A 7047-nucleotide genomic window follows, 5' to 3' on the forward strand; every position below is an offset into this window, starting at 1 on the left:
GAGACAGAAGAATCACATTAAAGAGAAGGTGTGGCTGATGGGAGTTTCCTCAATCTGAGACTTCAGTTGCAGTTTAAATAAGGAAAGATCTTCTTTTTCATACTGCACATTTTCAACTTGTTAGTTTCGCTTTGGTACATGGTACAATACCTTTCATGCAAATAAGTATTCCCTCAAAGACACTTATTTTATTTTCAAGCACAAGAGTAATTTAGACAACTATGTATTAGTGTACAGACACTAATGACTGAAATATCACTTCCAACAAGATATTTCTACCATTTCAAAGGCAATTAACTTACTAGATATTCTGGAAACTTAGAAGGAACATTTTGTCATAAACTGTAAACTAATAGGTTCCTTTTTCCTCCAAGATTTCCTGGTATCCGTTTAAAAACAAAGTAAACCAAGAATAACTTGTACAATGGGAAGGACATGGCTATCTTGGGGTTATTTCTTCATTAATGCCCATGTGATTAACTGACCACATAGTTATTCATCAGGGAGAATCATCTCACTCTTACTCAGTAGATGGCCAAGTGCAAAGCAAATGGGTCTTTGCTTAACTGAGTGTAGAAGTATTCCTACACTGTGGGATAATGCTCTTGTACTTTGTAAAGATTTGTCACTTGAATTGCTTTAATAAAATGCTGGTTGACCAGTAGCCACACAGGAAGTATAGGCAGGGCAAGCAGACAAGGAGAATTCTGGGAAGAGGAAGGGCAGAATCAGGAGTTGCCAGTCAGATGCAGAGGAAGCAAGATGAAAATGCCTTACTGAGAAAAGGTACCAAGCTACGTGGCTAAACATAGATAAGAATTATGGGTTAATTTAAGCATAAGAGCTAGTTAGTAATAAGCTTGAGCTACTGACTGAGCATTTATAAATAATATTAAGTCTCAGTGAAATATTTGAGAAGCAGATGCTGAGTATTTAGGAGTTGCTGGCAGGACAGAAACTTCAGCCTACATTTCTAAGTGATTGGTATAAATTATCACAAGGCAGTCTTGGCTATCTCTTATTTTGACAGTGCTCCAACTGCTGTTATATTCAAATGTTTCCACAGTACACAGAAAGAAACTGGGAACCTGATCCTGTGCACAAAATGCCTTGTCAGACACAAGATATGTTTTCTGTGCTGTCAAAACTCTGTGGTCAAAACCACTAAACTGTGTACATTGATTTATTTTTAGTTTTTTAAGGAAACAGCACTGTTCTTCACAAAAGCTATTGGTGATTATACTTGGACCATCCATATAGGCTCCTCTTGTTCTCTGTGTTTTACCAGCAATATTTTTTTTTGACATTCTAATAATGGCTATTCTAACTGATATCTGATAGCTTTGTGGTTTTGATTTGCATTTCTTTGACAGCTAATACAGTTAAGTTTTTTTCAGAAACATGTTGACTGTTTTCTCTTGGAAAATATTTATTCATAACATTTGCCCATATTTAATTATAGTTTTGTTGTTACTGGCTATTTTGCATTGTTTTATTCATTTATTTTCTTTCTCATTGCGTATTTGATCAGGTTTTATTCAAGTAGTCTGTCTCTATTTGCTCTATGGAATGAAACACCTTCTAATAGTTTCTGTAGCAGGCTTTTCTTTTGCAGTAGGTTTCTTTTTTGCTGGTTTCTTCTCAGCTGGTGGTTTCTTGGTAGCTTAAGTCCCACCACCCTCTACCCCAAGGCTCCTTCAACCATCTTGTCACCCACAGGCCTCTTGCTTGCTTGCTTGCTTGCTCGCTGCCTTCCGGGCTGACCCCTTCTCTGATTTGACTGTCAGGTGGCTTCTGGCACTGGCACTTTCTTCACTGGCGTTTGTGATTTCTGGCCTGGTGAAGAATGGCATTCTTGTGTGTAGTCTGCATAAGGGTGCAGCTTCAACATGAATCTCAGGTTTATCACTGGATTCTTCTTCCAGATTCTACAATGAATCTTCTTGGTTGGTGCTCGGAGGGCTCTTTGGGTCCTGGACCTTTCAAGATTCTATTAGGGTCTGTGTTCATCATCTTGGGCATGGGAAAGTTATAGCTACTTTAAGGGAAGCAGCCTCATGCCAAGTGCCATGCAAATCATCTAACTTCCAGAAAGCACTTTCATTCCAAGTGCCCCACAGTCCCACCAGGAACAAATTTCATAATGTTCAGCTTGCTTACATTAAGCAGATTAATACTGGGGTGTTTATGAAGCCCCTGAACTGGATATGTGGTCAGTTTCTCATTTTGCCTTGCTGGCTCTCTTTCTCAGAGAAGAATAGACTTTTTTTTTAAATGTCAGTTTAAGCTTTAACTTTCTCAAGCAGCAGAGCAGCCTCCTCGTTCTTCTCATAACTGCCAACCTTATTTTCAGTCACAAGAAATGACAGTTCAGGGACTTCCTCACCAAAGCTGGAAAGACTAAGGCAGCCATGGAAGAGCAGAGGGCATGTCTCTTTGGGTTGGGGTTACTCTGTGGTGGCAAGGACTCCAGGCTTTGGTTGATGCAAACATGCAGTCTCCCAACAATTACAAAGGCATGCTAGCCAGAACAGTGGGTCTCACCACTTCAGACTCAAAGAATTCAAGCCAGAGCTCTGCCAGTAACCCAAAATTCAGCATTGGTCTAATAAACTGACCTCAAAGAGCTATCTGCTGTTCTCCACCCTACCACACCCTACCACACCCCACCCTACCCCTGCAAGCTGCTGTGAACAAAGTTCACACTATCTGGTCAAACAGAAACTTTGAACGCAGCTGACAAAGTGGTATTTCTGCCAGATGATTCCACCTTTTTTCCGAGTACACCAACATGATTGCCCTTTCTGTAATGCTATTTTAGAAGAATGGGTGCTTGGGACTTTTTCTAGCTTCAGGGACAAGCCAAAGATCATTACACCACCTCTCTCACTCCTCTCATGCAGTTGCTACCTTGCTTTAGTTCAGGAGTCATGGCAAGTTTGCAAGTTTCCTGTAGTTATGAGTGCCTTTTCGGTTATATAATGGTACTTGCAGCTTGGTGGAAGTCAGAAAATGTTCCCATTGACTGCTGGGACCTTGGGTTCTTACAGCATCTATCTTGCTGTCAGGTGACTGAACAACTTGGAAATGTACATATGATCCTGTGACCAGAAGCATGTTATACCTGTTTTCAAAGACTTGGCTGTGGATAAGAGGGTGGTAGAGGAGACAGACAGATTTGCACACACACAAAAAAAATATTCCAATGATGAAGCCACCATTGAAATGTGCTTTGTGAATGAATATGCATGAGTAATATATGTACTAGATTATATGGAAACATTTCCTTATAGGCTCTAGATTATATCACTGATAAAACAGAATACTTTTGTTTGTTTGGGCATTCTGTCACAAGGAAGTAGTTGCCTAGACATTTAATGGTTACATGCGAATAAGCCATATAACAGAAGAATTGGGAAGTCATGTGCTACTCAGATGTAAATGAGGATATTTAGTCAGCTAAAATAAAAGTCTTAGGATTACTGAATGTGGGTGTTACAAGCTTTTAATTCTAGCAGAGGTTGGTGGATACCTGTGAGTGCAAGATCAGTCTGGTCTACACCACAAGTTCCAGTAAAACAGGGACTTTAGTAAGCAGAAAGAAAAGAGTCAGTAGTTACAGAGGATTTCTAAAGTGTTATTATGAAACATGCATAAACTACCTTTCTATAAAATGGGCAATTAAGAGCATATGACAGTGTTCTACTGAAATTCATTGTTGCATTTTTTCCACAGAGACCCACCCTTCCACCGTATTTCTGTCTCCACATGTGCCAAGCAAAGCAGACCTCAGTACTTTGAAGATTCTTCCAGACAGCTCAGAAGAAGAGGCCTGGGCTGCAACGTCTTCATGTTTGATAAGGCACTAAGGGGTACATGACATGAATGATGATTTCTCTCAGACTTAGAGTGTGAATTCATTTCTCACTCTTCATTGTGTATGAGACTTATGCTATATCCTTATCCCCCATGGCAATCAGTCCAGTGTCTCGGTTGTTGAATCCCACCTCAACTATAGAAATAAATACAGGTGCTCACTGCTGCATCCAGTGAAAACATGTAGCATTTCTCTTATGGGGGTGATTCTTTATGTTTTGCTATCTTACAGATACTTGATTACAATATAAAGGTAATTGTAATGATATGGCATGAGGGGGCCTTTTGGCCAAATTGCTCCATGGTAGATGCAAGACAGAGACACCATGAAGGCAGTGCTCAAAAAGAGTTTTATTTGGTGGGGAGAAAAGAGGGGGGAAAGGAAAGGATGTGAAAGAGAGAGATGGGTGAGAGGAGTGCACATCTCATGGGAATAGAGAGAAAGAGAGAGCAGAGAGGAGGAGTTTTATATTAAAGTAGGATTTACATTAGGATGCACAGGGCAGGCCCCCAAGGGGTTGGCCACAATACTAACATTACTCCATTTTGATTATTATTAAAAGGCAAGTTATGGATAGCAAGTGGGGGAATGAGGGTGCAGAATTCTCAAGACTGCTTCCTACTGATTTGGGGGCAAAGTGGGAGGTGGAAGTTGGGAACTGGAGTCATGCACAGCAGGATGTGTGAGTGAAGGAACATTCAGTTGGCTGTCATCATGGAGAGCTCAGGCATCTGTTCCTTGAGGGAGCTGAGAAGGCAGACAAGTTGCTAGGAGAAAAACATAGATTGTTATCATTGGCCTCATGAGTGGGGCTAACCATGGAAAGAGTGACAACTGCCAGAAAGAATGGAACAGAGAAGTGCCCTGGTTGTACAAAAGAGGCAAGGGTGAATGAGTGAGACACAAGAACGGATACACCCCTTTAAGGACATCTTGGAAAACCAGGTTCTGGTTGCTGGGCAGGTGCCTGCTTGAGTCTGGAGAGGTGGTACCAGTAGCGAATTGAGGGATGATGTGATCTTTAGGAGTATATGAGCCATCACATTTGCTGCTTCTCTGGAGTACATCCATCCCAGTTGGCATCCTCGGTTGGTAGTTGGTACCCTCGGAGCTGGTGCAGGGACTGGCATATTTGGAGGACCCTCTATGGGTTGGCCTTGGCCCAGGCAGGAGGAGTGAGACTGCAAAATATGCTCAAAAATGGGTGTGGTCTAAATGGGCTCTGAAGACTGTTAGTTTTTACTGGACCAGATTTCTTGATACTATAGTAGAACTTTTCCCAGGGGCCTGCAAGTATCTGTCAGATAGCTGGAACAGATTTACCTCCTGGTGCCATAGCAAAAGACTATGGCTTTGAGTTAAAGGGTATGAATATCTCCTGGCTTCAGCCCAATGAAACAGGTCTTTAAATCTATAGCCAGAGAAAATTTACTGAAAGGAAGTGGTTGAGTGAGTGGAGGAGGGGGGAGGCTTCCCTAAACATCATCAGAGTGAACAGAAGTGAGACAACTTTCCTGTCTTCACATAAATAATCCTCAAAACTGTATTTTTATCTAATTCACCAGAAGATACTGAGAGCAGTATTATCCTTAAGAGGGTGAGGCCAGCTTATTTACATAGAGAACTAAGAAGGCAACTGAAGCAAATCCTGGTTGTCAGATGGTATCAGAGATCTAAGAAGGATAAATTTTACCTTAGTTAGCAATTGGAAGTGACAGAGACTTACCTACTGGCTACCTAGACAGCCACCCCAGGGTCCTCCTTGGTCATTGAGAGCAACAACATTAGTCTTCAGCTTCCAGGCCTCAGAATAGCCAATGGTTGTGGGGTAGGTGATATGGATTCACAACACGCCCCTATGGTTAGGCATGGTCTTGCATGCCCGGAGGGACCTAGTCACTTCCGCCTAGTCATTTCTGGGTCAAAACGTCTTGCGTGACCAGGACCCCATAGCTTTTCGTGGTTGCATAAAGCATGTAGCGCAACCATGTAATCTCCGTGCATCCATGGAATAGCCACATGGGCCTTTGTGCACAGGTGCGGCCCAGCCTTTATAAGCAGGCACAATGATTCCCGGTCCCACTTCACTCACATGTCTTTCCACAGGCCTGTGCATATCTGTTCCTCTCCCTTATCTTAATAAGTGGATTCTGTTGTGTTTCATGACATTTTCTCGCAGGGTAAGAGGGCCGCAAATAAACCAACAGTAGGCGCTTGTGGGAAGGACCAGCCTACCTTTGTCAAGGCAAAAGTGAGGCAATGTGTTCCCAGAGTCCTGCTGTCCATGGTCTGAAGAAGGCCCTGGCAGCAGCTGAGGTTCTTCTGTGCCCATCTCAGTGGCTGGTGCTGCCATTCTGAAGCAAGTTCTGGGTGGAGGTTCTTCTGTGCCCAACCTTCTTCTTTGGAGGAAATAAAGGTGATGCCAGGAGTCAGCATGTCTCTCTATCATGAAAAGCTTTCTAATTAAACATTTCAAATGCCATATTCTGCAGATCTCTGAACATTTGAGAACTGTCTGTCTATTAGGTATGAATGATTGACTATCAACTAGTATTCCCTAAGTCTCCAATGTCTTTGCAGCTTGCATAAAGCTAGGGCTTACTGTCTCCTGAGAAGGCAAATAAGAGTGACAGGGAAAGATCCCAGGGCCAAATGGGAACAGGAGAAAAGAGGTGAATTGGGGAATGGCCCAACTCTGAGAAAAGGACCCTCTGAAAAAAGGACCCTCCCGGGGACCAGAAACTCCATCCTGAATGATTTACATAGAAATAATTATTTCTTAAGCTCAAATAATACCTCTTTTGTTCTGCATAAAGAAGGTCAAGGGTCTTATCCTATTGCAGAATTGTTTTAATTAATAAATCTATCAATTGACAATACTGAGTGCAGTTTCCTGGTATACCAAGGCTCATTAGCTAACCAAATTGTCCCCTATGCCAGGGGGTCTACCTTTAACTTAGCCTTTAGCCTGTTCTGGGAGTGGAGAGCACAGGAGGATGTATTCTCTTCCGTAACTGCTTCAGGCTGAAGTGGTGTGCAGGTGAGCAGAGCCCAAGGAGGCCGAGAGGCCATTCAAAGGTAACGAGGGAACCCAGGCAATAGGGAAGTGTGTGGTCATCTGACCTGGCTGTAGAGACTGGGAACAACTTATGTTTGGTTGGACTTGTCCA

The 7047-nt window shown here is 42.5% G+C and overlaps 1 pseudogene; it reads right to left on the minus strand.

Moving 5' to 3' along the window:
- Positions 1-1709: 1709 nt before the first annotated feature.
- Positions 1710-6313, minus strand: LOC131914600 (large ribosomal subunit protein uL4-like; annotated as a pseudogene).
- Between the last annotated feature and the right edge of the window lie 734 nt (positions 6314-7047).

The sequence above is a fragment of the Peromyscus eremicus genome, chromosome 7, assembly GCF_949786415.1.
Source record: "Peromyscus eremicus chromosome 7, PerEre_H2_v1, whole genome shotgun sequence".
NCBI lineage: Eukaryota > Metazoa > Chordata > Mammalia > Rodentia > Cricetidae > Peromyscus > Peromyscus eremicus.